Raw genomic sequence first — 16,793 nt, 5'->3', positions numbered from 1 at the left:
TTGGTACTGAGTGTTCAAAATTTAATGTGCTTGAATTGAGAGGAATTACATGAAACTATGAGAGAACACAAAAATAAATGAAGGAAATGGAATTAGAAGAAAAGAGAGAAATAAGTGAACACCTAATAAATGAAAAACAATCAAAAAGATCTAAAAATTCAGGCTCATTAACAGTGTAGACTAATTAGGATATGCCCAATATGGAAGTGAGGTGATGAATATTAATTAGTCGAGAAATTAATTAGTCAGTTAAATAGCCATGGGGTGATAGTGTAATAGATGCTCTTTTTTCAGAACTCATGGACAGAGCTGTGTTTCAGTCCATATAGGGATCAGGGAATTTAAGAGTCATTAATACCTGTTGAAAAGTACACCATCATTATCAGATACTGGACTCTTTCACATATGGCATATATTCAAGAGTGGACTTAACCCTAGTATAGATATTAGTTTAGCTTGCACATTTGAAATAGTCAGCAAATATTTCCCATAGTGTTCACACGTGTTTTGGGACAGCTCTCTCTTTGGGGAACAATTATATTTCTTCTTAAAACGAGATCTAAATGGATTGTGGTTTTTTGGAATAAGATAGTATACAAAAAGAATTTTTTTCCAAAATCGGACATAAATCGACGTTTTTTTTTTGTATTTTGAAAATTTCGCATGCAGTGAGAGTGCGTAAATCTCAGCCTGAACATTCAACGACGCTGTGGTGACACTCATGACAACAACTGCTGACTGTTTTAACTATTCTTATATTTGGCAGTGTAGTTATATATAAACTTTAGTTTATTCAAACTGTTGATGAATAACGCTCGTACTGTGATTACTGGGATCTGTAATCAATGTGTGTTCTACTATAGAGGAAACAGTACCACTACTTCTGAATTACCCTAGTTGCTTACGACTATTGTTGTGAATTTCTATGAACTTTATTGCACAGTACCCTCAGCGCTGTACCTTGCTAATCTGATGACGCTTGATTTGTTGAATAACGCCCTCAATGCTGAACCTAAGTAATCTGTGGACACTCCAAGGTGACGCCTGATTTCATTAAGTAGCGCCATCAATGGTGGGTTGTATCAAATCTCTGGAACCTTGCACAGAAACTGACTCTTAGTACATTGTGGCCTGATGCGAACATTCATGTGTTTTGTTCTTTTATTGCACCGGCGCCTTTTGATAGTTTGTGCTGAAGTTCGTTTATTGTTGATAACATTGGCTTTGTTATGAATGAATTACTTAATTTTATTATTCTACGAGGAACTGAAAATCAAATTAGCTAAGATTAGGTTTTCTATTTTCTTTGATCTAATTTAAAGGATATCCTACCTCAATGTGTTCATATACTGACATGTGCTACTGAGAGGGCTAAAAAGATATCAGCTTAACTTTTGTAATCGATAATGGATTGTAACAGTATAAGGTAACGCCTTTTGGCAGTTTTCAAAGATTTTTAAATACTATCACTAGTAATTTAGAAAGTTGTGAATCATACATAGATTACATTGTCATATAGGAGAAAAATACATCTTAAGAATAAATGACGTTTTCCAATATCTGGCAGAAACTAATTTGACGAAAAATTCGTTCAAGAAGTTTGCTAGACCAATGAGGCTAGAATCAAGGAATGTGATGAGGCGAATGTCAAATTTGTTCACACCAGTTCTATAGTAGTGATATAGTAGATGGGGATTGACCACCCTGCCTGTGAATTCTCGAAGACGTTACACTACGATTTAGAAAGAAACCATGTCTGTAATATTGGCATTACAACACTTTGAGGTATTCCTTGGTTCCACCATCCTACCTGTTATTGTACATTCATCAATAAAAATGAGGACCAGAGATTAGTAAGGTGTAGTTTGTACAGGAGTTTAAGTTTGACAGCAGACACAATAGATAATCACATATGTCCAGCATTGATTCCTTGTTAATGTGAAATGATTGCCACTGATGTAGTCTTCAGCTGTCACTACTCAACTTACAGTTACACACGAATTATATATACATATTAGATCTGTTAAAATAACACATTTCATGCATAATTGTTCGGTGGGATGTTAGTGTCCGTTAGTGTGGTGCTGACACTCGCCTTCTTCCCCAAATTGTATTTGCTGCCACATGTGATGCGTTGACTTAGGAACATCAAAGAAAATCAGAGATCTCTCATAGTTTACATATTGTCCACTAACTGCATTACTTTTTACATATCAGAATATTATGGTGATCAGGTGATATATAACACGTGTCATCATTTGTGAGATGGATGAATATGAAACGTGGATGATATACACTAATAGATTGTTTGATCAACCGGGACTTTCGGTAATCCAATATTGCGATCAAAGCATGTGACTTATTTTGAAATATTATTTTTCAAGAGTTCCTCTTGTCCATGGGTACACTACTGCAGCTTGCGATTAAAAAAACAACATGTTGATAATTAAGCATAGAAACTAAAGAACCTGGAACTAATCTTTTAAATGCATCATATACTTAAACTACCGCAGTTAGTTCCTCTTGCGTAATGTTAATAATGTTATCATAACAGGTTGTGCATCTGTTATGATAACGCACATTTAATGTCTGTATACCAAATTCCTTTTATACTGTAGGTTAACATTCACATTTGTTTGTGATTACAATTTTGTCAGATATCGAGATTCTGGCAAATTCTAAAGATTTTGGTAATGCACTTGTGTTTCTTCATTTGTGTCTGTAAAGGAAGTGAACATGCACATTTAGTAATATTTGAGCATACGTCAATGTGCTTATTATGACCGAAAGTTTGGATGAATAATATGTTATGTAATGTAATTTAAATATTATTTTACCTATATTAAAATTTGTTTTGCCGAGAGACTGGTAAATAGATTCAGGCACAAACTGAAGTTCTTGGTAAAGTCCATGTGGGTCTTCAGTAGGTTCTGTAAAGAAATGAACATACATAATAAACAATACATGGATATTAGTGTCAATGTGCTTGTTATGGTCGTAAGTTCAAATGCATAAAGTGTGTTTTAATTGTATATGATCTTTTACCTATAATTACATTTATTTTGTCGAGTGACATATACTGAGATTCTGGCACACTCTGAAGATCCTGGTAATGTTCCTCTGGTATTTCTGTTGGTTCTATAAGCAAATGTACATATGCGTCAGTGCTAATTCATTTGTTGTTGTCACAAGTTCTAATCCATGTTGTTATAGTTTTAGTCCCTGTTATTAAATTCAGTGATTGTCTATAAACATAAACATTTTGGATGTCAGAATATGTACATGATTGACACATTATATTATGACATTTCAATAAAATGCCTGAAATCTTCTTATATTATCCATTATTATTTTGTATCACTCGACGCGTATACAACGCGTGTAAAATACATTGGTTTTATGAATGTCTGCAATGTTTAGTCATACTGGATTTGCTGAGTAGTATATTTCTGATTGAAATTTAAGATTAAGGATAGGCGCCCTAATAGGGGTTACAAAATATGGCGTGTAAACATATTATTAACAAGTGTATTTAACCATCAAAGGCGTGTCAAGCATTATAGTTCAATGACTCAGTAATTATATTAAAAGCATGTAGTGCAATACACGTAGACCATTACATGTGTTCTATGTATATTTAACACATATCGACGCAAAACTTATTTTTACTACACAGTATGTAGTAGTTGACCTAGGGTGGCCATATTCGAAAATTCCATTATGTAAAGTGAGCATATCTGCAGTTTACTATTATAACATATATCTGGTTAAAACAAGCAGCAAGTCCGGCTCACCAACTCCGATCCTGCATTGCCCTAGTTTGAAAGTAGACTATTTAAGTGACTACATCATTTTTTTTAATTTTAGATTTCATTTTGTAGAAAGGATATATGTCACCTTCCTCAGTTATAGTTGTGTAAATAGCCAAAAAGTTCAACATGACAAACGTGTGCATCCCGCTTGTCATCCCGCTTAGCATTTAGACAGTGTTTCACTTACCTGGTTGTGATGATCTTTTTTTTTTCTCCTTCTCTTTCTTCTTCTTACTGCAACAAACGACACACATAACTATTGTTATTTGTCTGTAAGGGGATCTAGTCTATTTTAATTAGATTCAATGTTTACTAACACTGATAAATATATTAAAGTTACCTTTTGGCAAACATGAACATTAGAATTACCACTACAACCACTACTACCAGTATGGCACATATAATGACAATTATTCCTATAGCATTCGACTCTATTGTGAGTAAAAAGAATTCAGAACAGATAAATTACATAAACAAAATAACGCCCTTCCAGCAACACTTCATGTATGTAAGTATAGGAAATTCAACAAGTGGATGTTGATAAGCTAGAGTTAAAACATAAGAAATAAAATTATCCCGGAAAACTTATCGTCCCGCTAATGATGCACAAATGACGTCTCGTGTACATTTTTACGCCTCTCATTTTGAGGTGTGGCCAAAAGATGATAGACCGATCCATAATTTTGACAACACTTTAATGGACTATATTTCCAGAACGAAGAAAAAATAACAACTGACTTTCGAAGAATATTATTTGTAAGTTAACAGATAATATTTCAATGTATACCACGAGATAATATAATGCATGTGATTGCTAAGAACTTTCATCAAGGTACACAATTGCTCAGTCTTTAGAGCCACCACCTTCGCCGCCGCTGATAATTTAGCCTGACTACTACAAGTCTTTTTGAATATAAAGTCCGGTTCGAGATAAAATTTTGAGGCTGTAGGCCAAGACATTATATTGAGGATAGAACTTTATACTTAAAAATCCGTAACTATTTGTACCCTGGCGTCTGCAAACAAAGAAACTGACCGACTCTACAGAAAAGTGTTTATTGCGGATACTAAAAGTCATTACTCGGAAGAGTACATGAGGGACAGAATGATACAATGTCCCGGGGTTTTCCTAGAAAAAATAAACAAGAGGGAGCACAAAATAGACAAGGGAGCGAAGCGAGAGTAGCTAGCACAGAAACACGGCAGATCGACCTAGAAACGCCATATCGGAAGGTTTATGTGCCATTTTAACGGTGTATCTATCGCCATTGAAATATTTCTGGAGAAATTTTAGTGTATTTTGTGTTCAGGCACAATATCAGCTGGTGTTGCTGGGAAGTTTTCACTGAGAAAAATATATTTGAGAAAGATTTCATGTTGTACGGAAGTGCGTATTTTGCTTCGTTTGTCAATTATATACACATCGTCGGTATACAGCAAGACCCTAACGGCTGCGCGGCTCAAGAAATATAGTTATAACTTGAAAGTTCAATCGGCAATTCGGTAAGAGGGCGCCAGCCGTGCTTATCATGGTGCTGCACCTCTGTTCCCCAGTTTAGAAATTCCCTGATGGGAATTTACTCGACTAAAGTTGTGGGTTTATATGTGCAGACAATACTTTCTCGTGTTTTTCTAATACAAGCTGAATAGTAAATAAATTCACCTGATTGTTTCGTCCATGTTGTTCCTGTTTGGAGATAACTCCCATCACTTAGACAGCATGTATTCTCAGCAAAAACCTATGGCAGAAAATCAAGAATATAACAAACCACTAATATAATCAACATAATTATGCTGCCCAATAACTACCGGTGTACACAAATATAGCATATCACATGTTCTTTAACAATTGTAAATTGTATCTAATATAAACGAGTTAAGATATTATGTTAGACTACATGCCTGCACTGTGTAAGTAGTCGTATGAGTCAGTCCATACTGTAGTTCATAATGTAAGCCTTCATCTAAATCTTCTACAAGAACTGAATCGTTTAATATACGATTCGAATTTTCTGTTTCCCAATAGGCGAAACGATATCCTATAATCTCGCCGTTGTGACACGTTGGCTCCTGCCAGGTAACATTAAGTGAAGTTTCCGAAGTTCCCATGACATTCACATTTTTTGGAATAGAAGGTCCTATAAGAATATTGAATCATATAGAATTATATAGTTTGATTGAGCATGAATGAATAAATGGTCATTAATTTCCTGGAATAATAAATCAATATCATCAATAACCATTATTATTTTCCCCTGCGTTAATACGCGAACTCCAGCTATTCGTTGTCCAAGCAAATTCTTTAATACTTCAATATAATCAACAACATACCAGTAAGATGTGTGTTTTGAATAACATTGGCCTCCTCGCCAGACCCACCATTAGTAAACGCACTCACAGTGACGTTATACTCGGTATCAGGGTAAAGATCAATGATAATGTATTCTGTAACTGTACTGGGCAGTATCACGGGGTCAAATAATTGTAAAGGTCTACACTCATAGTATGTACTCTGTCGGTATTTTACTTCATACCCTTCCAATGGACATTCTTTTAATATAGGCTCCGACCACGTGACATTGATGGAAAAGGCTGAGACTGCAGATGCCTCTATATTAGTTACAATATTTGGTGCTGTGAATAATTAAAATTTCATCGATGATTACTTGAATGGACATAACAGATTTATGAAGACGGCTTTTGGAGACGTCTGGAATAAACCATACTTTGAAGCTGCAGTATAGGCTGTGACGTGTCAATATTATATTTATAATTCAGTTGACACGTATGAACAAATATCAGTCATCGTGGTGTTGTGCACTGATTAAGGTTATTTATCAGGACATGCATGATCATAGAGTGATGTACTTACTACTACACAGTGTTGTGTTAGTAACATTTGGACTCAGTCCACCACCGCCGCCTTCACCTGGTCTATACGTCTTTATAGCAAAACAATACGCTGCATTTGATTGCAGACCAGACACTGTCATAGTGGTAGTGGTGTTATCACATTCGTCATACAACTGGAATTCATTTTCATCAACTCGTGTGTACCACACTTCATACTTTGTAATCGGTCCTTCCCCCGAGTCAACGCTATCGTTCCAAGCATCCCATGTGACTGTCATCTTGGTTATGTCGATATCGTCCAGCCGAGGGGCGTTCGACAACACTGGTTGAGCTAAAAGTTATTATATATTTTGTGATTTTAAAATAAGTGTGTGGCAAATTAAATACACAATCAAAATTATATGCATATTCTATTTACTTATTCAATCATGCATATAAATAACATGTACTACGATATGTACTCACTAAATGCCTCAGCTTCAATATAATAATCGGTTTCACCAGCCAGTGCATCCACGTGACACGTTACTACATCATCATCCCTCACAACGACGCCATCAAATGTGTTTGTCATAATATAGTCAGGGTGTGTCCCTTCATTAGAATTGCTGTAAGTATATGACTGTTTCAGTGTAGTTAAAGTGATATCTTCGGCATTTATTACGTTGCCCTGTACTGTACATTTAAAGCCTGTAGCTTGTCCAGCATTTGACTTGGAATGCTGCTCAATGCTGTTAATGATTGGGTCGCCATCTGAGAAAGTATCAATATGATAATAGAGTCGCTAGATTGTATTTGTTGCTCCCCGTGAATCTAACGTGTCTCACTACTCGCTACTTTCTAAACTAGCATTATTGTAGTCTTCCGTTATTAGCATTGTGTGACATCGCACTACTAAACCATCATGAATAAGCATGTATTATTCAATTACAGTAGATTTGTAAGAGACAATTCATAAATGGTGAAGATGTCACTGATTTTAATAAACATAAATATAATGATAAACAATGAATAATCAGTCTATGCAAAACATCTAACCTTGTTGACAGTCTATTCCTATATAACCATTGGTACAATTACTTGAACATTCACCCGTATTTTTATTACAAGGAATATAACAATTGCAGTTTACACATTCACCATTCTTATAGTAAGTGTCGTTTTCACAGCCTAGGAATAAATGGAAAGAAATAATATACATTAAAATGATGTTGAGAAGACTTTTTAATGATTTAATTTTTTTGCAGAAATACTGTTTCTAGTGTTAATACATCGTGCTTTGCATACGTACTAAACAAGTTGTTGCAACTATTTCGTGGTTGTTTGTATACATGCTATTCTGTCCGGTTATCTCTCTGACTTGTTCGCAGTCGATTTAGGTATATTCAAGTTATATTCAAGCATTTAAATAATTACGAACTAACAATTTGTTGATGATTTTGTGGTTCTTTAACACAGTCACTGTCCTTAGTGTAGTATTATGGGAAGTGGAAGGAAGAACTGCCCTGGTGATTGTAATACGACCAGCTACAAAGTACTATGAGAAAAATGGCGGATTTGATAAGCTACCCGAGCCACATGACAAGTGGCAATGAATTTGGCAAATGGTTAAGAGATTGTACATACCCAATGTGTAGTAACAATGTGGAGAACTTTGTCCATCATCATAACAACATTTCTGATCAATACAGTCCTCCATCGTATCAAAACCACAATCAATGCGGTCGCCTACTTGGATACTGCACTCATCTTAAAAATGTAGAAACAACTTTAGTTTGCAAACCAAACAGTCGATTGTATTTGTTGTATACAACTGGTACTTGTGAACTTGTAAAAAATAGTAATCAATAGATGAATAAAATGTAGTATCAGACACAAATATTTTACACTGTTTTTTATTACACACTTTATTTTTATTAGTACAGTATATTATACTGCACATCCCATGAAAGTTCAATCTAAACGATTTAATATTTTTTGAAAAGGTGTTTAAAAAGTAATTAAATAAATGTTTTATCAAATTTGTTCATAATTGAGCACAGAAAACATTTTATTGTTTTATGGGGACATAATGATTTTAAGAAAGTGTTATTGATAAGACATTTGTGAATCAATGCAGCCAAAATGTTGCCACCAACAATATTAATAAAACCAAGTGAAGTAAAATTGAATTATTGGACTATTTTTTCAAAGTTTTATAAACTTCACAATTAGAACTGAAATGAGAGTTCTCTATAAGCCGATGAAATGATTTTAGAATGTTTTCAAATGACGCGTTGCAAGTTAAACTTGTTGATTGGCTGGTTAGATATAACTGCCTTTGACACTGAAACTGTTGTTCGTTTCTGAGATGACTTGCAACAATGGTGTTCTTGTTTTTACGAAAGTTTTTGCCTGTTTATAAACATACTCATCCAGTTGCAGGACTTTATTAGATCCAAATAAATCTTGTTTCATACAATGTTTTGTATTGTTTACAGACACTTATTAAGGTAACTTTCTTTTGATACGTTATACACAAATTACCTTATCACTTTACTTGGGTTAAGACGATTGTGTTACACACACACAAAAAATGATTTAATAATAACTGTTTTTAATTACGTTGGTACGTATTTTTTATTGAGATTGTATATTCCGTGACAATTTGTCCCAAGCAAGCAGTTTTTCCACTTATTGTCAGTAATTAGGAAACACTTTTTAACATGTTGTGATAAAAATACTTGTTAATACTTATTTCATGCGGGTCAGCACTATTTTAAATTTGAGAAATTTTATATACAATCTTTCAAATTAGGCAATTTGTATACATTTAAATTATTTATAAATTGGCAAAAATCTGAGTTTACAGAATGAGGAACCACTAGAAATGAATAAATAAGTTCTCCACCGTAAGGAAGTTTAAACCGCGATGAATAAATAAACGATTGCTACCTGTCAAAAACAGTTACCCTCATCCATATCTATATGTTCATTATACCAGCAACAACCTCTGTGGCTGCAGTCATCAAAGTTGGCAATTTCAGATCCACATGACAGTCTATTGCTCTCTTCGATAGAACAGGGAGCTAGGTAATCAAATAATGCACAACAGTAATTACGAAAACATGTAAAAATGTATGGAATTGATTCCAGACCCTCGCTGTACCGGTGTCTTTAACTGTAATTCAAGCAGGGGCAATGGGAATTGTGTTAATGTTGTACTAGACGTTTCATTTTCATTTCAGGCCCACGGTGTCCCAATAGTCCTCGTGTAGTTGCCAGAACGGATGGCGACAGAATACACAATTTGGTATACAATATTTACAGTGGAACCGAATTATAACCGCACTGAAAATCGTGTCTAAGATAAAGCATAACGCACCATTCTCCCTTGTGTAATCTGAGATATATAGTCTACACCGGGATTATTGTATTTTCATATGTGCATACAAATACTTAGCAGGGTGGTGTTTACAGTATTTACATTGTAAGAAGCAAATATGTTTTGATAAACCATAAACGCTATATAAGGGAGATATATTCAACATGTCATTCTCTTTGATGTAATATGGGTTACATATGTTAGCCAATAAAGTCTTAATGAGCGCCCAAATAATAGATCAACAATTCACAGAATACACAATGTTGTTTTAAGTTTTAAGTTGTTGTTGACAAATTCTACAAAATGTGCAATGTTGCAAACATTAATAAATAAATTATTATTGCGTATCACCATGCCACAAAAAATGTGTCATAACTAAAAAAATAATAATAAAAATATTATACATATTGTATAGTTACAATATTTTGATATGTTAAAGCAGTCATAACTTAGAGTTATTATAGCAAAGCATATGACGCGAAGATTTAATTTCTTCTGTTGTTTTCACCTGTGTCCTGTCATCCTATAAATTCCATCAATTATAAATTAGTCTACATACCAGGGAAAGTGCACCATGAAATACCCTCCTCTTCAACTACCTCAAAGCAACAGTCCATATCCTCACATGTAGTTAATCCTCCTCCTGCAGCATTGCAATCAATTCGATCGTCTTCAGGAACGATGTCACATACTTCGGTATCTGTTTATGTATAATAACCAACGGGGACGATATTTTATTCGCGATTTACATGTATTTTCTTAAGAACTACTAGTGTAAAAAACTACGACTTTTTATTCGGCAGCTATAACAAAATATACAGAATTCTTCTCCCCCACCAAAGTATCATTCGATATTTATTCACACTAGCGGGGAACGTAGATAAGTGTAATAAGTTTGCCTTCATCTGACAGGATATTTTTTTTTTATATTTATAAGTTTTTATTGGTAATCATTCATACATACAGTAAGCAGAATACACTGCGTACATATACAGAGTAATATACAAGTGCATTCAAGACATAACAATTTGGTGGATTTTAATCCACTTATTACAGTGTGTTTCAATTTTGCCCTTGTTCACAGCAATGTTGTATTCAAGATGATAGTTATACTTGACTTGGTTTAGAAAAATTGGAAAGTGGGGTTTTAGGTTTCTCATTTTCATAAGATAAATGTGTCTTTTAGCCAGAAGCAGTAATTGGTTGTGCAACCTAGACAGAGTCACTTCCCCAAATAAAATTTCACCAAGAGTTGGCACTTCCCTCATTACTAATGCATCTCTGAAACACTGGAGGAACTTTAACCAGAATAATTTTGTTGCATCACATGAAAAGAAAAGATGTTCAAGTGTCTCACTCTCACCTCCACAGAATGTACATAATTCAGATATTTGTACCCCCCTTCTCTTTAGGTCATAATTAGTATATAAAATATGGTGGAGTAATCTGAACTGAAATTCTCTGGTCTTAACATCTATTGCCACTCTAAATGGCAAGTTATATGTGGCTTTCCAATCTCTAGTTGGTTCAAACTTTCTTTCATAGTAGCCCTCACTGATAGGAACAGAATCATTTTGACTTTGCAGAACTTTCTTAATTTTCAGTTTTGTAATTTTGGAAATTTTAATATATTCGTTATCAAAATAATACTGGTCTGTATTTAATTCTTCAAAACTATCTTCACATTCCAAAGTCTTCCACTCAGGTGCAAGACTCTGAATAATTCCATATAGCTTCAGTATATCAATTTGACTCAATCCCCTATCCTGAAGGTTTTGCCACTGCATTAGATGGGTATTACGGTACAAGTTATGAACATATCTAAATCCCCTAACAATTAAATCCTTATAATACACAGATGTGCCTCCAATTAGTATGTGCCTATTATTCCAAATCATTTGTTCAGGGACATAATTAAGTTCAATAGTTTTATCATTAATTGTATTACATGACGACCAAGCTTCCAATGCCTCTATGTAAAACTGTGGCAAGGACAGGTTAAGCAGTTTTGTCTCAAAATTACACTTGAATAAAAATGTACCACCCACTTGTCTAAGACGTTTGTTTAGAAATGTTTTCCAAGGGTGTTGAATGTTCTCATCCAAAAATCTCTTTAAGAAACCAATTCTAAACATCTTGTGCATAGCCATGACTCGCCTTGCCACCCTGTCCGGACCATTCCATAGAAACTTAAAAGCAGCCCTTTCAACTTTGTCAAGAATATCTGAAGGCACATATGTCATTCGCATAATATAACTCATTTGCGATATAGCAAGGGTCTTAAGAATTTGAATTTTGCCAATTAGAGTGAGAGACCGATTTCTCCAACAATTAATTGTTTTTTTCCATTTGTTTCAGAGGTGATGCAAAGTTCATATTGACATTGTTCTTCACATTGTACGAGATATATACTCCGAGAACTTTGATTGGATTTTCTGGCCATTTAATTTTAAAAGGCTTTTTTCTTCTCTGCTTCCAAAGACCCAGCCACATGCCCTCAGATTTCTCCATATTGATACAGAGTCCAGAGAGCAGATGAAAGTTGTCCAACATTTCAAAAAATACAGTACATGATACTTCATTGCTTAAAAAACATGTCAAGTCGTCTGCAAATGCAGAATACTTGACTTCCAGTGAGTCCAGAGAAATACCTGTTATATTGGCGTCGGTTCTGAGGTTAATTAGTAAAATTTCCAAAGCTATAATAAAGAGATAAGATGACAAGGGATCGCCCTGCCTCACTCCTCGCTTCAATGAAAAGTAGCCCGTAGTGAAACCATTATTCATTACACACGCTTGTGTGCCAGAGTACAGTGTTTTAACCCATTTTTGAAAGATATGACCAAATTGAAAGGCTTCCAGACACTCCATCAAAAAATCCCATTCAAGCATATCGAACGCTTTCTGGAAGTCCACTGCAATTAGCATTCCAGGAATTTTATTTTCATCTGTAAACCAAAGTATTTCTTCAATTAGTCTAATACAGTCACTGATGTCCCTCCCCGCAACAAATGCTCCCTGGAGGTCGTTAATAATATGAGGTAATACTTTTTCCAATCTCTTTGCGAGACACTTAGACCCAATCTTTGCATCAACATTTATAAGCGATATGGGCCGCCGATTCTTAATAAATTTTGAATCCCTGCCTTTTTTTCAATCAATGTAATGACACTTTGTTTTTGAGAGTTTGATAATTCACCTGTTTTATAACCAAAATTTAAGGATGCAGTGAGCAATTCCCCCACCAAAGGCCAAAATTGAAGGTAAAACTCAACTGGGATTCCGTCATTACCGGGTGTTTTGTTCCGCGCCATACCATTTATTATATTGAATGCTTCGTTTTGAGTTATTTCCTTATCACAATTATTCCTCATAATGTCTGTTAAGGGTGTAATACTTGGATTATGCAGGAGAGGGTGTGCTTTAATACTTCTATTAGGGTCAGCTTTTGTACTATACAAGTCAGAATAGAATGCTTTCAATTCTTTTAAAATCTCATTTGGGTTGGTAACTATTCCTTTTGAAGATTTAACTTTAGTAATATTTGATTTTTTTCCTCTCCATTTCTCTAGTCCTAAAAAGTATTTATTATTCTTCTCACCCTTTTCATGCCATGCAACCCTTGATCTAATAATGGCTCCCTCTGTTATGTATTCGTGTTCAATATCAAGTTTATTTTTGACTTTTTCCAATTCTTCATAATTCTCTTCACTTGGTTCTATATTTAGCTTGATTTCTAGCTCTGACATTTGGTTCTCAAGTTTTTGAATATATTCTCGTTTTTGTTTGGCTTTTTTTTTTACTAAAGACCATGGAGAATTTTTTTATTTCATATTTAATTAAATCCCACTTGAGTCCTTTATCTTCTATATTTTCATAATTCTGAATCCACATTGGAATATTTTCTGTGACCTGAGCGATGTATTTAGCATCTTTTATTAAACTACTGTTTAATTTCCAGTAGGATGGACCGTATGGTGTATGATCATACTCGAGTACTAAAGTAATTGCATTATGATCAGAGGCAATCGATGATATTATTTCAGTTGTTATAATGTCTTGCTGAAGTGTATCACTCACCAAGAAATAGTCAATTCTACTTTGAATAATATTTGGTTTTCTCCTTCTCCACGTATAACCCCTTACCAAAGGACTGTTAATTCTCCATATATCAATTAGTTTATGTCTCTCCATCAATTCCATCATCGATTGCTCTGCTTGTTTACTTGTTGCACTGTGTGAGCCAAATCTGTCCTGTGCTTTCAAGGTAAAGTTAAATTATTTCTACATCTGGAGCCGCATCACATAATGTGATTAATTCAGAAATTTCATCAATAAATTGGCCTTGCATTTTGGTATCATTCGGGCCGTATATATTAATCAATAAAATATGTTTTTCATCAATACTTATATCTATTATGTACCGTCCCACATCGCTCACTTGTACAGAATTTATCACATACCTAAGATCTTTTAGAATTATCATTACTCCTCTATTGTTAGATTTGCCATGAGAGTAGACACAGTGACCACCTTGTACTTGATTAGACCAATATTTTTCATCTGCCTGAATACTATGAGTCTCCTGTAAAAACACTGTTGGGCTTTTTAGATTTCATCCACTCCAAGAGCTTTCTCCTCTTTTTGTATTCTCTGAACCCACGAACATTAATTGAAAGAATTTTTAACCTGAATACCTCTTATACATATGTACAACTATTGTTTCATACAGCACTTTTGTTATAAAATGAATGTTACCTATTTTGTTATAAAGAATGAGGATTGAAAAAAATAAAAATGACAAATGCAATAAACAAAAAAGAAAACAGTGAAAAACTAAGCCAGCTTCAACTGGCACGCAGTACCACATATCACTGCTGGTTGAAAAGCTAAGAGAGGCACAAAAACACCAGTTGGGATGTAGAGTGTTCAATGCTAACCCTCAGCTCCACCAATATACATAAACATCAACAATAATTCTTTCACAAAGAGGAATAATTCTTTCAGGGGGCTTCACTACTCACTTATAATCAGTTGATCCCTTAGTACCAACATTCCCCTCCTATCATTATTAAACATACTTAGAAAATGACTGTTGTTTTACAATTCTCTCCTCATTAATCCCCGTCAATAAGCAAATGGTTCCATCATAATCATTGAACTATGAATATTAACTTTTTCTGGGGCATTATTACTTACAAAATCAGTCACAAGTTAAAAGTCTCACATCGCCCTAAGTCCGTAGAATTCTCTGAACGACCGTTATTTCACAAGTCTCTTGTTGTCATCGCCTGTAGTTTTCCGTCTTTAGATTCAATCATCAGAGTCGCTGGTACCTTCCACGCCACAAAAGATCTTTTACCGGGATTTTCCTCTTGACATTTTTTCTTGTATTCAATAAGCTTTTTCCTGTCTGCCTGCACCGGAAGGCTAACATCGTCCGTAATAAATACATCTTTACCTTGATATGGGTGACGCCTCAGTCGCTTTGGTGCAGACATCAGGATAGATCGAGCATCCCCTGCATTGACGAACGATACCTTTATCGGTCTTTGACGTTTTCTTTCTGTGGTTACACTGGCACTGCGCCGGTATATCGACTCAGGAGGACATCTGTGAGCGCGTTGAATCCCCATCTGATCGGCCTCTTTGATCCCCATGTGCTCGATTAAAAATTCCCGGATAAAATCAACACAATTATGACAATTATGTTCAGAAAATTTATATTCGATCGCCGACTTCTGTTTTCTAAATCATCTTGTTTCATTTCCATACGGTGTAATTTCTGTTCTGCGTCTTTCAATTTCTGGTGCAATTCTTCCATATCCGAGTCGCTCACCATATCTTTCACTACATCGTCAATTCTATCGTGCGCATTCTGGACAGATTTGTATTTTTCGGTTATAGCCTTCATCATTCCTTCCAACTTCTCGGTCATTGGGTCAATCTTTGCGACTTCCGTTTTAATTTCGAGAATATTTTTCAAAATCTGCGTGATCTTCTGGTCATTTGGAAGTGCCGCCAGTGTGTCTTCCCTGTGGCCGCCGCCATCTTGAAGTTCTCTTTCTGAGTTTCCACGATTCTTTGTTCTTCCAGTCCCGGCCATCATCTGATCCACCTTTCTGTCATTTGACCTTTTTGTAGATTTAGTTGTCGACATTTTCAAGCCAGTTACTCTATTTCCTCCTGTGTAATACGTAATAAATTCACTTATTTGGCGGAGCCGAAGTTTGGGTGACGTTACTCTAGGTCGTGCATGCGCCCTCCCAGGATATTTTTTTAGTACTATTACCACAGCAAATATATCGTATACATTACTGGCACTGTGTCAGATGATAGTGTTTCAATTATGAAAGCTAGGTGAGATATCATTTATGCATCTCCGAGGGTGTCAATCCTTACAACCACATATTATACAAGCTGCATATACCTATACAGTATATAGTATACAGATTTGCCTAGGAGGTAATGTTCTAAAAAAGTACTAGTGTGCTGCCAGTACCTTGAGACCCTTGCCAATATAATATAATAACATATATATTCTCTTCGTACTTTGACATGGCTTGATACATGAAAGGTTTTTGTCAACGGAATTAACGAGTACTGTTATATATTGATATATGTGGTTTATAAATTCGTAATCATCGCAACACTATTCCTTCTGTACAAACGTGATTATCCATGCAATTGTTTGTTATTAAACAAATCCAGTTATGTCAACTGTAATAACTAAACTATATTACACACAATTTTTCTAATGATAT

The 16,793-nt window shown here is 34.9% G+C and overlaps 1 long non-coding RNA gene across 1 annotated transcript; it reads right to left on the bottom strand.

Annotated features, from left to right (window-relative positions):
- Window positions 1-4,153: 4,153 nt before the first annotated feature.
- LOC146738912 (uncharacterized) lies at window positions 4,154-5,553 on the bottom strand. Its single transcript, XR_014930560.1, has 2 exons — window positions 5,476-5,553; window positions 4,154-4,243 (listed from the first exon to the last, which is right to left on the bottom strand). It is a non-coding gene; the product is annotated as an uncharacterized LOC146738912 (long non-coding RNA).
- Between the last annotated feature and the right edge of the window lie 11,240 nt (window positions 5,554-16,793).

Source organism: Saccoglossus kowalevskii, chromosome 9 (genome assembly GCF_978046115.1).
Source record: "Saccoglossus kowalevskii chromosome 9, keSacKowa6.1, whole genome shotgun sequence".
NCBI classification, from domain to species: Eukaryota; Metazoa; Hemichordata; class Enteropneusta; family Harrimaniidae; genus Saccoglossus; species Saccoglossus kowalevskii.
This window is presented reverse-complemented; position numbering and strand designations above follow the sequence as displayed.